Below are 15716 nucleotides of genomic sequence, written 5' to 3' on the forward strand. Positions count from 1 at the left end.
AACAGATCTCTCATTGGCGTAGATGATTCCTTGTTCCGACTGAGAAGAACAAGGGAAGAGATGCAGGAGCCAAGACCACCAGGCTGAGGAGCAGCTTCTTCCCACGGGCAGTGAGAATGCTGAACATTCAAAGGAACTGCTCGCACTGACCTTCCGAGACTCTCATATTCATGAAACGATATTTATTTGCATAGATAAAATACTTGTGCTGCATACGTACTATTTGTCTGTATGAATGTAATGTCTGGTTGTGTGTCTGCGTGTTTTGGACCGAGGACCAGAGAACGGTGTTTCACCTGGTGGTACTTGTACAATCAGATGACAATAAACTTGACTTTACAGACCCCATCATCGGGGCCCTTGCTCTGTTTGAATGGAACTTTTCGTAACAGTGCAATGCTATTCCAGTGCCAGTAACCTAGGTTCAATCTTGAGCTATCTCTAATTTGGACTGTTTAGAAGAGTGGGCTGAGAGATGGCAGATGGAGTTTAATGCTGATGGGTGTGAGGTGCTTCACTTTGAAAGGAATAATCAAAACAGAACATACGTAGTAAATGGGAGGGCACTGAGGAATGGAATGGAGCAGAAAGATCAAGAAATAACAGTGCATCGTTCCCTGTAGGTAGAATCTCATGTGGATAGGGTGGTGAAGACAGCTTTAGGTATGTAGCCTTTATAACTCAAAACATAGAATACAGGAGTTGAGAGGTGAGGGAGACTGTTCAAGGCATTGGTGAGGCCAAATTCGGAATATTGTGTGCAGTTCTGGTCACCAAATTATAGGAAGGATATCAATAAGGTAGAGAGAGTGCAGATTACGAAAATGTTTCCTGGGTTTCAGGATCTAGATTACAAAGAAAGATTGAGCAGATTAGGTCTTTATTCTTTGGAGCGTAGAAGGTTGAAGGCGAATTTGATAGAGGTATTTAAGATTATGAGGGGGATAGATAGAGTTGATGTGGATCGGCTTTTTCTCTGCAGGGTCGGAGAGATTGAAACAAGAGATCATGAGTTAAGAGTTAAGGGGCAAAAGTTTAGAAGTAACATGAGGGGGAATTTCACTCAGAGAGCGGTGGCTGCTTCCGGGAGAAGTAGTGGCGGCAGGGTCCATTTTATCATTTAAAGAAAAATTGGATAGGTATATGGATGGGAGGGGAATGGAGGGTGCAGGTAGGTGGGACTAGAGGAGAGTACTTGGTTTGGTGCGGACTAGAAGGGCCAAGATAGCCGGTTTCCATGCGGTAATTATTATATGATTATATGGTTATATTCTCCCCGCAACTGCTCCGATATCCTCCCACCCTCCAAAACTTTATGGGATTGTAGGTTAATTGGGTGGCACGGGTTTTGCGGACCTGAGTTGGTTTCTGCAGCACTGCATCGCTAGAAGGACACCATACTCTGCCTTGAAGAAGGGCTCGGGCCCAGAATGTCAGTTATGCATCTTTCCCTCCTGTGGACGCTGCGAGACCGGCTGAGTTTCAATCACAGCATGTGCAGACCTCTGTGTTACTATGGTCCTTCTCTCTTATTTTGGCGCGGCCTGTTGTGCTTACGTCCTGGGGTGACTTTGTGTTTTCACAAAGCAAAACTTTTTACTGGACCTTGGAACATGAGACGATAAATAGACAATCCAACAATACACAAGAAGACAATGCAATTCTGTGGCCAGTACTTACAAAGCTCAACGGGGGCCTCATGTGGTGAAAGACAGAAGAGCAACACAAAAACTGCAGAGAAGTGAGGTCCCAATTAACGTTCAGAATCAGAATCCGAATTTATTGTCATGAACAAGTCGTGAAATTCGGTGTTTTGCGACAACATCACAGGGCGAGCTCCCATATTATAACCATCGTACCACACTAATGTATTAAAATAAAAAAAGCAGGTGAGGCCGTGTCTGGGCTTCATTGATCGTTCAGGAATCTGATGGCGGAGGGGAAGAAGCTGTTTTTGTGCCACTGAGGTTCGTCTTTAGGCTCCTGTACCTTTGCCCCGATGGTAGCAGAGTTAAGAGGGCCTGGCCTGGGTGGTGGGGATCTTTGAGGTTAGAGGCTGATGTTTTAAGGTACTGCCTCATGTAGGTGTCCTCGATGGAGTGAAGAAGGCTGGTGTGGCAGGCTGAGTTAATAACCCTCTGGAGTTTTTTCTTGTCCTGAGAATTGGCGGCTCCGTACCAGACAGTGATGCAACCATCCGGAATGCTTTCCACGGTCCACCTGTAGAAGTTTACGAGAGTCTTCGGTAACGTACCGAACCTCCTCAGACACCTCACGAAGTATAGCCGCTGGCGAGCCTTCTTTGTCATTGCATCAACACGGAGGCTCCAGGACAGATCCTCGGAGATGTTGACACCCAGGAATTTGAGGTACTTGACCCTCTCCACGATGAGGACTGGGTCGTGTTCCCCCGGCCCCCCTCCTGGAGTTCACAAGTTTTGTGGGTCTGGATTCCTCCCCTAGCCAGCATTGTCTGAATTCTTTCTGAGATTTTTTGATTCTAGGTCTCTCTGCTTATTCCTTGAAGAGGGGCTCAGGCCCGAAACATCAGGAATATTCCTTTGCATTTTGATGGACGTTAAAAAGACCAGCTGAGTTCCTCCAGCATTTCTGTGTGTTTTTTACAAAAGCTGTAGGTGCTGGAACCTTTTGCAAAGAATTAAATGGTGGACAATTGAGGAGAGCAGTGGAAGAAAGGGATTTGGGAGTCATGGTACATAATTCTCTGAAAGTTGAATCTCATGTGGAGAGGGGGGTGAAGGAAGCATTTAGTATGTTGGCTTTCATAAATCAGAGTTTAGGACATAGGAGTTGGGATGTTATGTTGAAGTTGTATAAGGCATTGGTGAGGCCAAATTTGGAATATTGTGTGCAGTTATGGTGGCCAAATTACAGGAAGGATATAAATAGTATAGAGAGAGTGCAGAGGAGGTTTCCGGGAGGAAAAGGCAACTGGCCTGCCCACCTGGTTAAGATTAGTGACCAGAGCTACATCAGAGACATCACTCTCCACCTGGAAGGGTGCGTTCTCATCTATCGCATGCATGGTGGCTCTTGCGATTTAGCTCCGAACGAAGTCAAAAGTCACCTGGGCTTCAGCTGATAATGGGAAGGTGGTGGATTTTAAGAGGGGGCGGACCTTATCAGCAAAGTGAGGGACCCACTTGGCGTAGTAAGAGGAAAAGCCCAGGCACTTCCTTAAGCCTTGATGGTCTTCAGAATCGGGAGGTCAAACAGGGGGCACATTATATCAGGGTCAGGGTCAATGACACCATTCTCCACCACATAGCCCAGGATTGCCAGATGTTTCGACTGGAACACGCATTGACTGGAATTGTATATGAGGTTTAGGGCCTTAGCTGTGTGGAGAAACCTCTGGAGGTTGGCATCATGGTCTTCCAGAGAGTGTCCACAAATGGTGGTGTTGTCGAGATAAGGGAAGGTGGTCTTCAACCCGTATTCGTCGACCATTTTGTCCATCTGTCTCTGGAAGACCGAGACCCCATTGGTGATACCAAAAGGGACCCTCTGGAACTGATAAAGCTGTCCGTCTGTCTCAAATTCTGTGTAGGGGCGGTTCTCAGAACAGATCAGTAACTGATAGTATGCAGCTTTCATTTACCATGTCTGAAATTCGAGGGAGAGGGTATGCGTCCAGGAGTGTGAAACGATTAATTGTTTGGCCATAGCCTGGACTTTTCTTCCCCTTTTACAACTACCACCAGGGTTCTCCATGGGCTGTTGCCGGGCTCAATGATGTTTTATCTGAGCAGCCGTTGTGTCTCAGCTCTAATAAATTACGATCCCCCCCGCACTGTATCTTCTGCTCTTTGTAGCTATTGGTTTGCAATCGGGAGTCAGGTTCAGAAACAATGGAGGGGAGATCAATATTTAGGGTGGAGAGACCGCATATGGCATCCGGCTTTTTAGACCTTCTGTTCCACACCTTGATTGGAGGGAGTGGGCCAGAGTACTCCATGGTCACGCTTTTAAGGTGGCACAGGAAGTCCAGGCCCAGCAACACAGAAGAACACAAATCCTTTAGAACATACAGTCAGAACTTACAAAATTCCCCCTTTTACAGTTTAGATGTACTATGCAATACCCCTGGATCGTCACAGAGTGTGATTGCAAAGCTAGGATAATATGATAGTCCATCGGCTACACTTTTTAGTTGTACCGCAGAGCCGACGCAGAGTTTATAAAGCTCTCAGTGGAGCCAGTGTCTACCAAGCAATCAGCCAAGTGTCCGTTTGCCCTGACCTCCTTTGTCAAGTTATTCAATTAGTGAGGGATTGCCTGATCCAGGACGACCGATGCCAGTGCTCCAGAAACTCTGTTGCTCCCCGTGCTGATGTCGACTCTCTCCTCTTTGCCTGAGGGCAGACAAGATGGCAACACCAATGAGGCGCAACAAGATGGCCACCCTCCATCTTGATCCAAAGGCGAAGTAGGTGGCGTTGACCTTTAGGTGTGGCAAAATGGCCACCGTTGCTTCCCACGATGCTTTACTTATGATGGTATGTCTCACCACAAGGCGCAGCAAGATGCTGGAGGCGAGCAGTATGGAGAGGCTGAGGCTGGCTCTTCGAGACTTGGGCACAGGTTGAATGACGATTCGGGGGTCACCCTCTTTGGGTTCCCTTTAGCCTGGCAGACCTTCACCCAGCGCTCTCGCTTACCCCATCAGGAGCACATGATGTCCTTCGCGGGGCATCAGGTGTGGGGTTGCTATCCTTGTCCACAGAAGTAGCAGCGGTTGGCGCTGAGGCTGCGGGGGTCACCGGCACCCAATGATTTGGTCCTCTGAGGTCATCAGCTCCCAGTTGGGCCCACTTGAGCATTTTTGTCAGCTCCAGGGTCCTGGCCAAGTCCTTCTTTCCTAACTCCAGTAGTCATTGCCTCACATATCCCGGCCTCACTCCTGCCACGAAGGTACCCTGGATTTGTTCCTCCTCTCCCACCTAGGCCGTGATTGCTTTTTAGTGGCATTTTGTAGTCTGGGCCCACACTTCAAGGACATAGTCGTCCAGCGAATCATGCCTTGCCAGCATGAGGCCTCATATAGCGGGCCTTCAAGCCTTCTATGGCAGACTCGTAAGTAGTACAACCTCTGATGACAGCGAATCCCTTGGGGCCAACTCGAGAGAGAAGTGCAGATCTCTGGAGGCTATCGGAGTTGAAGATGTCTTGTGTGGCCGTCAGGACTGGAAGCCCTCCTCCGAGGCCTCTGGGGACAGAGGATTGACCTGGAGTATGCCTGGTTTCAACAGGGCTTCCATCCTGCTTCAAAGTTAAGCTATTAAAATTGTAACGTGACTGCACTCAGGGACAAGTGAAGAATGCAAACATGCTTTTAATAGCTTACAGTCAATGGCCGGTAGATTCAATAATCCTCAGGTGGATCTGAGGTAAGGTGGGAGAACCAGGGTCTATATCGGGGAAGGTGAGGGAGGAGCCAGCCATCAGAATAACACACAGACAGTGAATTCCAGTTCACCGCACTCTGTTCATCACAATCTTAACCTTGCCTCATTAGACTTAAATTCATGTGTCAGACCAGTCACCGTTCTTCAGAACAGGGTGGGCAAGAGGCAGCGAGTGTGAGGCTTCACCAGAAGAGCTGCACTGTTTGAGGGAGATTTTAAGAAAGGCTTTGAAAAGGTGAATGCTGAGCTTGTAAGTTTATTTTCCAGAGACAGGTCTGAAATGAAAGAGAGAGTGAGAGAGAGGGTGAGGGAAAGGGAGTGTGTGTGTGAGAGAGAGAGAGAGAGAGAGAGAGAGAGAGAGAGAGAGAGAGAGAGAGAGAGAGAGAGAGAGAGAGAGAGAGAGAGAGAGGGAGAAGAGTGGGGGAGAGAGAGATAGAGAGAGGGAGGGAGAGAGTGAGAGAGAAGAGAGGGAGGGAGAAAGAGGGAGGGAGAGGGAGTGGGGGAGAGAGAGAGATAGAGTGAGGGAGGGAGAGGGAGTGAGGGAGGGAGGGAGGGAGAGAGAGAGAGAGAGAGAGAGAGAGAGAAAGAGAGAGAGGGTCAGAGGGAGAGAGATTTTAAAAAGTACCGATGAGATAGTTAAGGTGGCAGATTCCAATGGTTTTAGGACAAATTAAGGAAAATTGAAGATGTTCAAGGCCAAATCAGTAGGGCATTATAAAAAGGATCACCTGACTGGAGGCTGGGAGACATGTGGTTCTTGAGGGATTATCATTAAAATGGGGCAGCACGGTCAGCGCAACGCTGTTACAGACCCATCGACCCAGGCTCAGATCCCATGCTGCCTGTGAGGAGTTTGTACCTTCTCCCCAGGTCTGCGGTGATTTCCTCCTGGTGCTCTGGTTTCTTCCCATCCTTCAAAACTTACCTGGGTTGTGGGTGTAATTGGGCGGCAGGGGCTCATGAGCCAGAAGGGCCTGTCTTTCGATCGTGAGTCGCTGGGCATGTACCTGGCGGTGCGTCATTTCTGCTATTTCTTGGAGGGGAGGCCTTTCACCATTTTTACCGACCACAAACCCCTCACTCAGGTGCTCGCCATGGCAAGAGATCCCTGGTCAGCCCGCCAACAGCGTCACCTCTCCTTCATGTCAGAGTTCGCCACCGACATTCGGCACAAGGCGGGGAAAGACAACGTGTTCGCCAACGCACTCTCATGACCGGCCATTTGCGCACTAACACCCGGCCTCGACTTTGACCAACTCGCCTGGGACCAGAAGTCTGACAAGGAGACGCAGGCCTTCAGGACTGCCATCATGGGCCTGCAGTTCCAGGACCTCCTGACTCCTCACGGTGAGGGCACCATCTTGTGCGATGTCTCCATGGGCACCCTGTGACCAGTGGTTCCCCAGTAGTGGTGCAGGCAAGTCTTCCACCTTATCCATGACCTTTCCCACCCTTCCATCAGGTTCACGGTCCGTATGGTGGCAGAACGTTTCATCTGGCACGGGCTTCGGAAGCAGATTGAGGACTGGGCCAGAACCTGCACCCATTGCTAGCTTTCCAAGGTACACAGGCACACCAGAGAGCTTGTACAAGATTTCGAACACGTCCGGGAATGGTTCAGCCACATACAAGTGGACATCGTTGGACCATTTCCCATTTCCCGAGGTAACTGTTACCTTTTCACAGTGGTAGACCGCACCACTCGTTGGCCCCAGGCGATCCCGATGCCAGATGCCTCCATGGACTCCAGATCCCGAGCGCTTTTGAATGGTTGGGTTGTCCGGTTCACTTCCGCATTCTGGCCACAGCTCGCCAACAGACTGGGGATCTAGCTACATCCACCAATGGCCTAGTCGAGGGATTGCACCGCCACCTTAAGTCAGCACTTATGGCCCACCTCACCGGCCCCGACTGGGTGGACGAGCTGCCTTGGGTGCTCCTGGGCACCCGCTTGACACCCAAAGAAGACCTACAGGCGTCATCAGCCGAGCTGGTCTACGGTGCACCCTAGGCACCTCACAACCCCCAGCAGTCACCACATGGTCTACTACCCCCACCTCCAGGCCCAGTTGGACTCCTTCACACCCCCACCGCTGCTCAGACACGGCACATGGGCATCTTATGTCCCCAGTGAGCTGTACTCTGCAGAGTACGTTTTATCAGGCGGGGCCCATCCACAGAACCTCTACAAAGACCATATGAAGGGCTGTACAAAAACATCGTGTTCAGGATCCACTTTCACACTGGACATCAGTGGTAAATGTTTACGGTGGACAGGTTAAAGCCAGCCATCTTGACCCCACCGAGCCAGTAGTTGTGGCCCAACCCAAGAAATGAGGCCGCCAGGCAAAAAAGGACAATGGCGCTAGTTCTGGAGTGGGGACTGTGTGGCGGCACGCCATTAGACAGGTGAACCGGCCACGCTTGTCACGCACGCGGCAGGGCAGCCAGCCAAAATGGCGCCGTTGGGGGTTTCCTCCTGACCTCGGCACTGGGCTCAGAAGCCCACGCTTGGTGACCCACGTGATGCTCCGGTGACGTCAGGTCCCCCCAGCGCGGTTCTCAGCCAGGTCCAGTCTGGGAGTATAAGACCAGCTAGGCAGCCTGCAATAAATCAGTTTTGCTCACTGAACTCAACCCGTCTGGTTGTGTGATCCTTCAGTTAGCAGTGTAGCTGCCGCTACAAACCATTAATTTAAAAAAATACAGGAAGATTTAGAAAATTGGAAAGAACTACCGTTAACTTTAATAGGAAGAGTAAACTGTATTAAGATGAATGTGTTCTCACGAGTGCAATGTCTATTCCAAACGTTACCAATCCCCCTGACAGAGAATTTTTTGCAAAAATGAAGAAAATAGTAAGGAAATTTTTATGGAAAGGTAAGAAATCAAGAATAGCGCTAGAAAAATTAACATGGAGTCACAAGCAAGGAGGGTTACAGCTACCAAACTTAAAAAATTACTACAGGGCAAGAGAATTAAGGTACTTGTCAGATTTTTATCAGAGAGGAAAAAAACCGGACTGGACTAAGGTAGAATTAGACAAATTGGGAGAAAATATCCCGGAACACATACTTTATAAATGGGATGAAAAATTGGTGGAATATAACAATTCACCAGTACTACATCATGTACTTAAATTATGGAAAAAAATACACCTGGAAGAAAAAAGATAAATGATCAAATACCAAAAATGATATAACACAAACCCCGTTAATCGCCTTTACAATAGACAATTTATTTTTCAAGGAATGGGATAGAAAAGGAATCAAGAAAATAGAAGATTGCTTTTTGAGAAGTAATTTATTAACATTTAAGCAATTAAAATATAAATATGGAATAGCACAAAGTACACTATTTACATAATGCCAATTGAAAACTTACCTAAAAGATATATTGGGAAATAGCTTGAGATACCAGAAAGTAGCAACTCTGAATATTTAATTACAGACACAATGATAATTTAAAAATTTATTACAAACATCTCCATCAAACTACAATATAAGGAAGAAGATGAAATAAAGTATAAACCGAAACAAAGTTGGGAAAAAGATTTAAACACAGAGATAAAGAACGAAACATGGGAGAAGTTATGTACAGGAACAATGAGGAACTCGATAAAATAGTCTATTATGTATGATTCAATATAACTGGCTACACAGATTATATATTATCCTCAGAAATTAAAAGAATGGTTCCCAACAGCTTCGGAGAGAGGTTCTCGTTGCAAAAAAGAGATTGGAACAACATTACATTTAACTTGGACATGCTCAAAAGTAAAAACTTTCTGGGAAGTTAAATTAATATTAAACTAATATTAAACAAAATCACAAAAAATAATATACCAAAAGATCCAAAAAAATTTCTGTTAAATAATATAAAAGACAAAAAATTAGGACTAAAATTAGACAAAGCCCAAATAAAATTTATTATGATACCACTAGAAGTCGCCAAAAAATGTATTATGACAAGCTGGAAATTGGAAACAAACTTTAAAATACAACAGTGGTTTACAGAAATAAACAAGTGTGTTCCATTAGAAAAAATTACATACAATCTGAAAGACAAGTGGACATTATTTGAACAAATTTGGGAACCGAACATAAAATATGTCGGAGAATGTCGACCACAAACCTAGGTGCGTAAAACAACATAATTATGGGAACAAAAAGATTTCAATATGTGAAAGTGGACGATACAATTTTTTCCTTTTTTTTTGGTTATTTCTTTGTTTCAAGTGTTTTATCATTTATTGATTTTTGATGAGGGTGGGGGAGGGGAGAGAGGAAGTGGGGAAAAGAAAAAATGTCACTATGTATATATTGTTGATCATTTGTGGATGTTGTTATCGACATGACTCAGTGCAAAAATAAATAAAAAAAAACATTGTGACTGATTTTTTTCTAAAGGTAGAAAGGCCGTGACCTCCTGTCACGGTATGAGTAGGTGAAGAACTGACTTTCCATTTTATCAGAATGGCTCGTCGAGCGATGAACAAGGTAAAAGCTAAAATTCGCTTCTGAGATGAAGTCAATAATATTACCTCTTCTTGAGAGAACCCAAATAGAGTGGATAAGGGACACGGTTCTAATTTGACCCTAAAAAATCACAAGACCACAAAACAAATGAACAGAAGAAGGCGACTAGGCCCATTGAGTCTGTTCTGTAGATCCACACTAAGCTACTCTACATTAGTTCCAATTTCCGGCCTTTTCCCCATATCCCTTGATGCCCTCACTAATGAGATACTTGTCTAATACTGATAAAGTTTGCAAATAATTTTTCCAAAAATCTTCTAAACTAGGGCAAGTCCTCTCTTGTTCTTGCTGCAGTGACTGACAGGAGTGGAGGTGCCAAAGATCTTCACTGTCAAAAACTATGGAACAAGACCACAGAAACGGGCTGTTTGGCCCATCTAGTCTGGGGGCTGAACTATTTTTCCAGAACCTGGCAAGAATTCCAAACTTAGCCCTTGCCAGGGGTTAAATCAGCTGTGGTAAAGAACTGTTGAGGTCAAGATGAAATTCAATGCACTCGGACTGGCAGCTGTCACTGTAACCCACTGATTACCAAGACGGTATTTGAATGAATTTGGAGAGATGAGTCGGGCCTCATGCATAAACATTTATGGAAAACGATGCAGTAAAGTCCATGTTATCCACTAACTAAGCAACCAGCAGCCTCAAGCAACAGGCAAAAAAATCATGGAAAGTAAATAGGCAAAAAATATGGAAGTTCAAAATTGGTGCTGTGACTGACAGGAGTGGAGGAGCGGCCAATAGGCAACACACAACCCCTCCACCATCAGACTCCTCAATGACAAACTCATAGTTTTACATTTTATTAATTTTATTTTCCTCTCTGTATTGCATAGTCAGTTTGTTGACATCTCATGTGTACATTGCGTAGTTAATTTTTTACCAATAAGTGCTAATTCTGCCTGGCCCGCAGGAAAGAGAATCTCAGATTTGTATGTGTATGTTCTCTGACAGTAAATCTGAAATCTGAAATTCACTTATCTGGCATCTACCAATCCCCAGAGGTGCCGGACACCAGATGTTTTACTGTATCAGTTTAATTGGTTGGAAATCCCACACTCTGTCACTCCTGTCCACGGTGACTCCTCAGTGCACCAAAGAACTGTCTTCCTTTCTGCCCTTGGATGGCACAGCGAGCGGTGCTGCCTCCATGGCACCAGTGAACCAAGTTCACACCTGGCCCCTGGTCTGTGGGGAGATGGCGTGTTGTCTCTATAACCATGTCGGTTTTTCTCCAGGATGCTCCGGTTTCCTCCCACATCCCACAGACGCTTGGGACAGTTGATTAACTGGTGGTGAGCGGGGGCCGTTGATTGAGATTTGTGTAAATGGGTGGTTGGCAGATTATTTTTAGACATACAGCACGGTAACAGGCCCTTCTGGGCCATGTGCTCGTGTCACCCTATTACACCCAATTAACCTACAAATCCCGTATGTTTGAAAGGGTGGGAGGAAACCCACACAGACATGGGGAGAACGTGCAAACTCCTTACAGACAGCACGGGATTTGTACTAACTGCTCGGCTAATTGTGCCACCCAGTTACTGAGGATTGTGGGCTGAACGTCACGTTTCCATGCTGTATGATTTTTCACCTCCTACATCTTTTTCTCTCGTTGCCATGCTAACATCTGGATTAAAAAAGCAAAACTTCTCCAGTGGATGGCATTGATAAGAGGACAATTTTAGTTACCAAATTTAAAAGAAAACCCAGCAATGGTGGGTTGGATGAAAAGGTTTGGACAACGGAATTGTGGCCTAGTTTTCAGATGATATGAAGGGCGGGTAGTGTTGAGGAAGTGGGCAGTCTGCAGCAGGACATGGACAGGTTGGGAGAAGGGGCAATGAAGTGGCAGATAGAATACAGTGTTGGGTAGTGTATGGTCAGGCACGTTGGTAGAAGGAGTAAAGATGTAGACTATTTTCTAAGTGGCAAAGGAATTCAGAAAGGAGAGGTTTAAAGGGACCTGGGAATCCTCGTGCAGGATTCCCTAAAGGTTAACTTGCAGATTGAATCAATACTAAGGTAAAAGCAGTGTTGGCTCTCATTTCGAGAGAAATATAAAAGCAAAGATTTAATGCTGAGGCTTTACAAGATGCTGGTCTGACCACTTTTGGAGTATTATGAGCAGTTTGGTCCCCATATTGAAGGAAGGATGTGCTGGCGTTGGCGAGGGTCCAGAGGAGGTTTGCGAGAATGATCCCGGGGATGAGGGAGTTAATGTTTGAGGAGTGTTTGATGGCTCTGGATCTGTCCTGGTTGGAGTTTACTCACTGAAGGTTGAGGGTGCTCTCCAAGAAACACACAAAGGCTGGATGGAGTGGACGTGGAGAAGGCGTTTCCAGTGGTGGGAGAATCTGGGACCAGAGGGCATAGCCTCCAAATAAAAAGACGTCCCTTTAGAACAGAGGTGTTTCTTTAGCAAGAGGGGGTGAATCCATGAAATTTGTTGCCGTGAAGGCCAAGTCATTGGCCAGATTTAAAGCAGAAGTTGATAGGTTCTTGATCAGTAAGGGTGTCAAATGGTATGGGGAGAAGGCAGGAGAATGGGGTTGAGAGGGAAAATTCATCGGCTATTATTGGAATGGGGGAGTAGACTGGATGGGCCAAATGGTCTAATTCTGATCTTTGGACTTTGTCTTCTTTATTCGTTGAAGCCATTCTCAGCTGTATTTTCGGCTAGTCCCCCCTTGGACTCTGGTCAAAGTTTATGAGCCCTCCTTCCCTGTGAAACTGTCAAGCTTTGTTTTTTTTCTGTATTTCTCTCTTACCAACCACATTAAAAAAAACCATTCAAATATTTTATGTTATGTATGGTGTAAAGAAAAACAAGGCATTTACTTAAGTATGGTGTGGTCCCCAAAGGGGAGCTGTATGGTCTTATTGAGAATGGCTAGGCTAGACCACCAGCAATGAAATTATACAGATATTAACCCTTAAAATTCCACCAGAAAGATGGAGCAACCCTTTTGGGCTAGTACATGAAAGTTTTCAATAGGGTAACACAGGAGGTGGAAAGTGTGTTGACCGGCTACATCAGGGGTGTCAAACTCAAATTCACAGAGGGCCAAAATTAAAAACTTGGACTAATTTTCAACAACATCTGCATGTTTTCTCTTCTTTCAAAATATGTAATGTTAAACTTTAGGATATAACTTTAGGAGGATAATGTTACAGGTCAGGAGTAGGTAGCTCAAGTTCACCCTTTGCTTGACCTGAGGGAAACCTATTTGGTCCCTGTGGAGATGTAGTCACCATTCACAGGCTGTGTCCATTTTGGCCTGCATCAGGACTCAGCATTTCCTGCTCACTCCTCAGGCTCTAGGCCTCTATTCACCCTCGACCCACCATCCCTCTACCTGACCAGTCCTTTACCCAACCTCTACTCACCCCTCACTCCACTCGCTCTGCCTCTACCCACCCCATCCTATACACGCCCCTCTACTGCCTCTCCCCTCAACCTGTTCCTCCCTCTACCCGTCTCTCACCCTCTAATCACCACTCCCCTACTCGCCCTGCCCCTCCCCTTTTACCTCTTCCCTATCCACCCCTCCATCTACTCATCCCTCCCTCTAACTGCCCCCCCCTTGCACCACCATAACTTCCCCTGCCCATTACTCCTCACCTACACCCTCTGCCCACCCCTGCTTACCCACCCACTCAGGCCCAGCGCGCTGCCGATCAGCCTTTGCGGACAGCCACCATCTCTCTCTTCACGTGCAGGGCCGAACCAGCTGTCCCTGGGGTCTGCGCGGGTGCAAGCGCTGAAGGCCGTGGTGACCGGGAGAAGTGCGCTCGCGCTGTGGAAGGGCCGTCCGGTGCCAGTCGCGCAGGGCTCACGCTGCCCGGGGTCCGTGCGCAGCCTGCCATGCCTGTCGCGCCGACAGGAAATCACAAGCGCTCGCCCATCCGCCGCACCACTCGACAGGTGGGAGAAGTGACTGGTTGTGCGGGGAACCTTCCAACTGGCTTGCCGGCTGATGACATCGACAGACTTCTCGTGTTACAATTTCTCGTGTTACAATGGGGAAGGATGTGCAATGAAGGGAGAGGATGGTGGGGGTGACATTACCAAAAAACAGCATCGGCTCTCGCTGCAGGGTGGGCCACCTCTAATACATTTTTGAAATGATCTTGCGGGCCAAATATAATTATATCTTGGCCCGCGGGCCAGAGTTTGACATGTGTGGGCTACATCCTGGTCTGGTATGGGGACACCAATACCCCTGAATGAAAAGCCCTGCAAAAGGTAGTGGACACAGCCCAGAACATCACAGGCAAAACCATCCCCACCGTCGAGAACATCTACGGGGAACGCTGCCGTCGGAGAGCAGCAGCAATCATCAAGGATCCACACCACCCAGCACATGCTCTGTTCTCACTGCTTTCATCAGGAAAGAGGTGTTGGTGCCTCAAGACTCGCACTTACCAGGTTCAGGAACAGCTGCTCCCCTCCACCATCAGACTCCTCAACGACAAATTCAATCAGGGCCTCATTTAAGGACTCTCACTTGTGCACTTTATTTATTATTGAATATTTATTCTCTGTATTTGCAGTTAGTCTGTTTGCGTTTCTCTCCTTTGTATATGTATCTTTTTCTTGTGAACAGTTTTTGCATTACCGATAAGTAGAAATTCTGCCTGACCCGCAGGAAAAAATAATCTCAGGGTTGCATGCAATGTCCTCTGTACTCTGACAATAAATTTAAATTTAAATTTAAAAAATATTTAGACATACAGCACTGTAACAGGGAAATTCAGCCCTATAAGTCCGTGCTGCCCAATTTACACTCCATTAATCTATAGCCCCCAGTATGTTTTTAAAGGGTTGGAGGAAACCAGAGACACCGGAGAAAACCCACGCAGACACAGAGAGAGCGTACAGTCAGCGTTACCTCCACCAACTATGCCTTGGATCCTAAATCTGAACTTTGATCTTTGAACTTTGAAATTTGAGAACAAAGTTGAAGGAGATCATCATGGACTTCAGGAGGATCAGGAACGACCACCCTGCACTACACATCAACAACTCTGTGGTGGAGAGAGTGGAGAACACCGTTCCTCAGAGCTAACTTAACAAGTGACCTCTCATGGACACACAACCTCTTCTCAGGAAGGTGCAACAGCGACTGAGGTGGGCAAGGCCACCAGCCACCATCATATTAACCTTCTACAGGAGAGCGTTTCTTCACCAGCTGCATCATAGTGTGGAACAGTTGCCGTGGAGAAAGAATTGTTGGATGGACTCAACAGGTCAGGCAGCATCCACGGAGAGAAGTGGAGAGTCAACCAGTCATGGACTTTGGCAAGGACCTGCATGTCAAGCTTGTCTAGGTTAGATGTCAAGGGATCCAAGGTGAGCTGACCAATTGGATTCAAAATTGACTCGATGGAATGAGTCAGAGGGTAATCCTGGAGAGTTATATGTCTGATTGGAGACCAATGTTTGATATCTATACTATCAGTGCATTTGCATATGACAACAATATTGGTGCAGTGGACAGTAAGGAAAGGTTTACAAGAAGATCTAAGTCAGTTGAGAAAGTGGGCAAAGGAGTGGCAAATGGGATTTAATCCTGACCAATGTGTGAGACTTACTCTTTGGTATGTCAAAGCAGGATGGGACGTGCATAGTGAATGGCAGAGGCTGTGGAGAGTGGAGTCGAAGAGAGGGGGAGAGAGAGAGAGAGAGAGAGAGAGAGAGAGAGAGAGAGAGAGTGATCTAGTCGTATGGGTTCAAGTTTATTTA

The sequence above is a fragment of the Narcine bancroftii genome, chromosome 2 (assembly GCF_036971445.1).
Source record: "Narcine bancroftii isolate sNarBan1 chromosome 2, sNarBan1.hap1, whole genome shotgun sequence".
Classification (NCBI taxonomy): Eukaryota; Metazoa; Chordata; class Chondrichthyes; order Torpediniformes; family Narcinidae; genus Narcine; species Narcine bancroftii.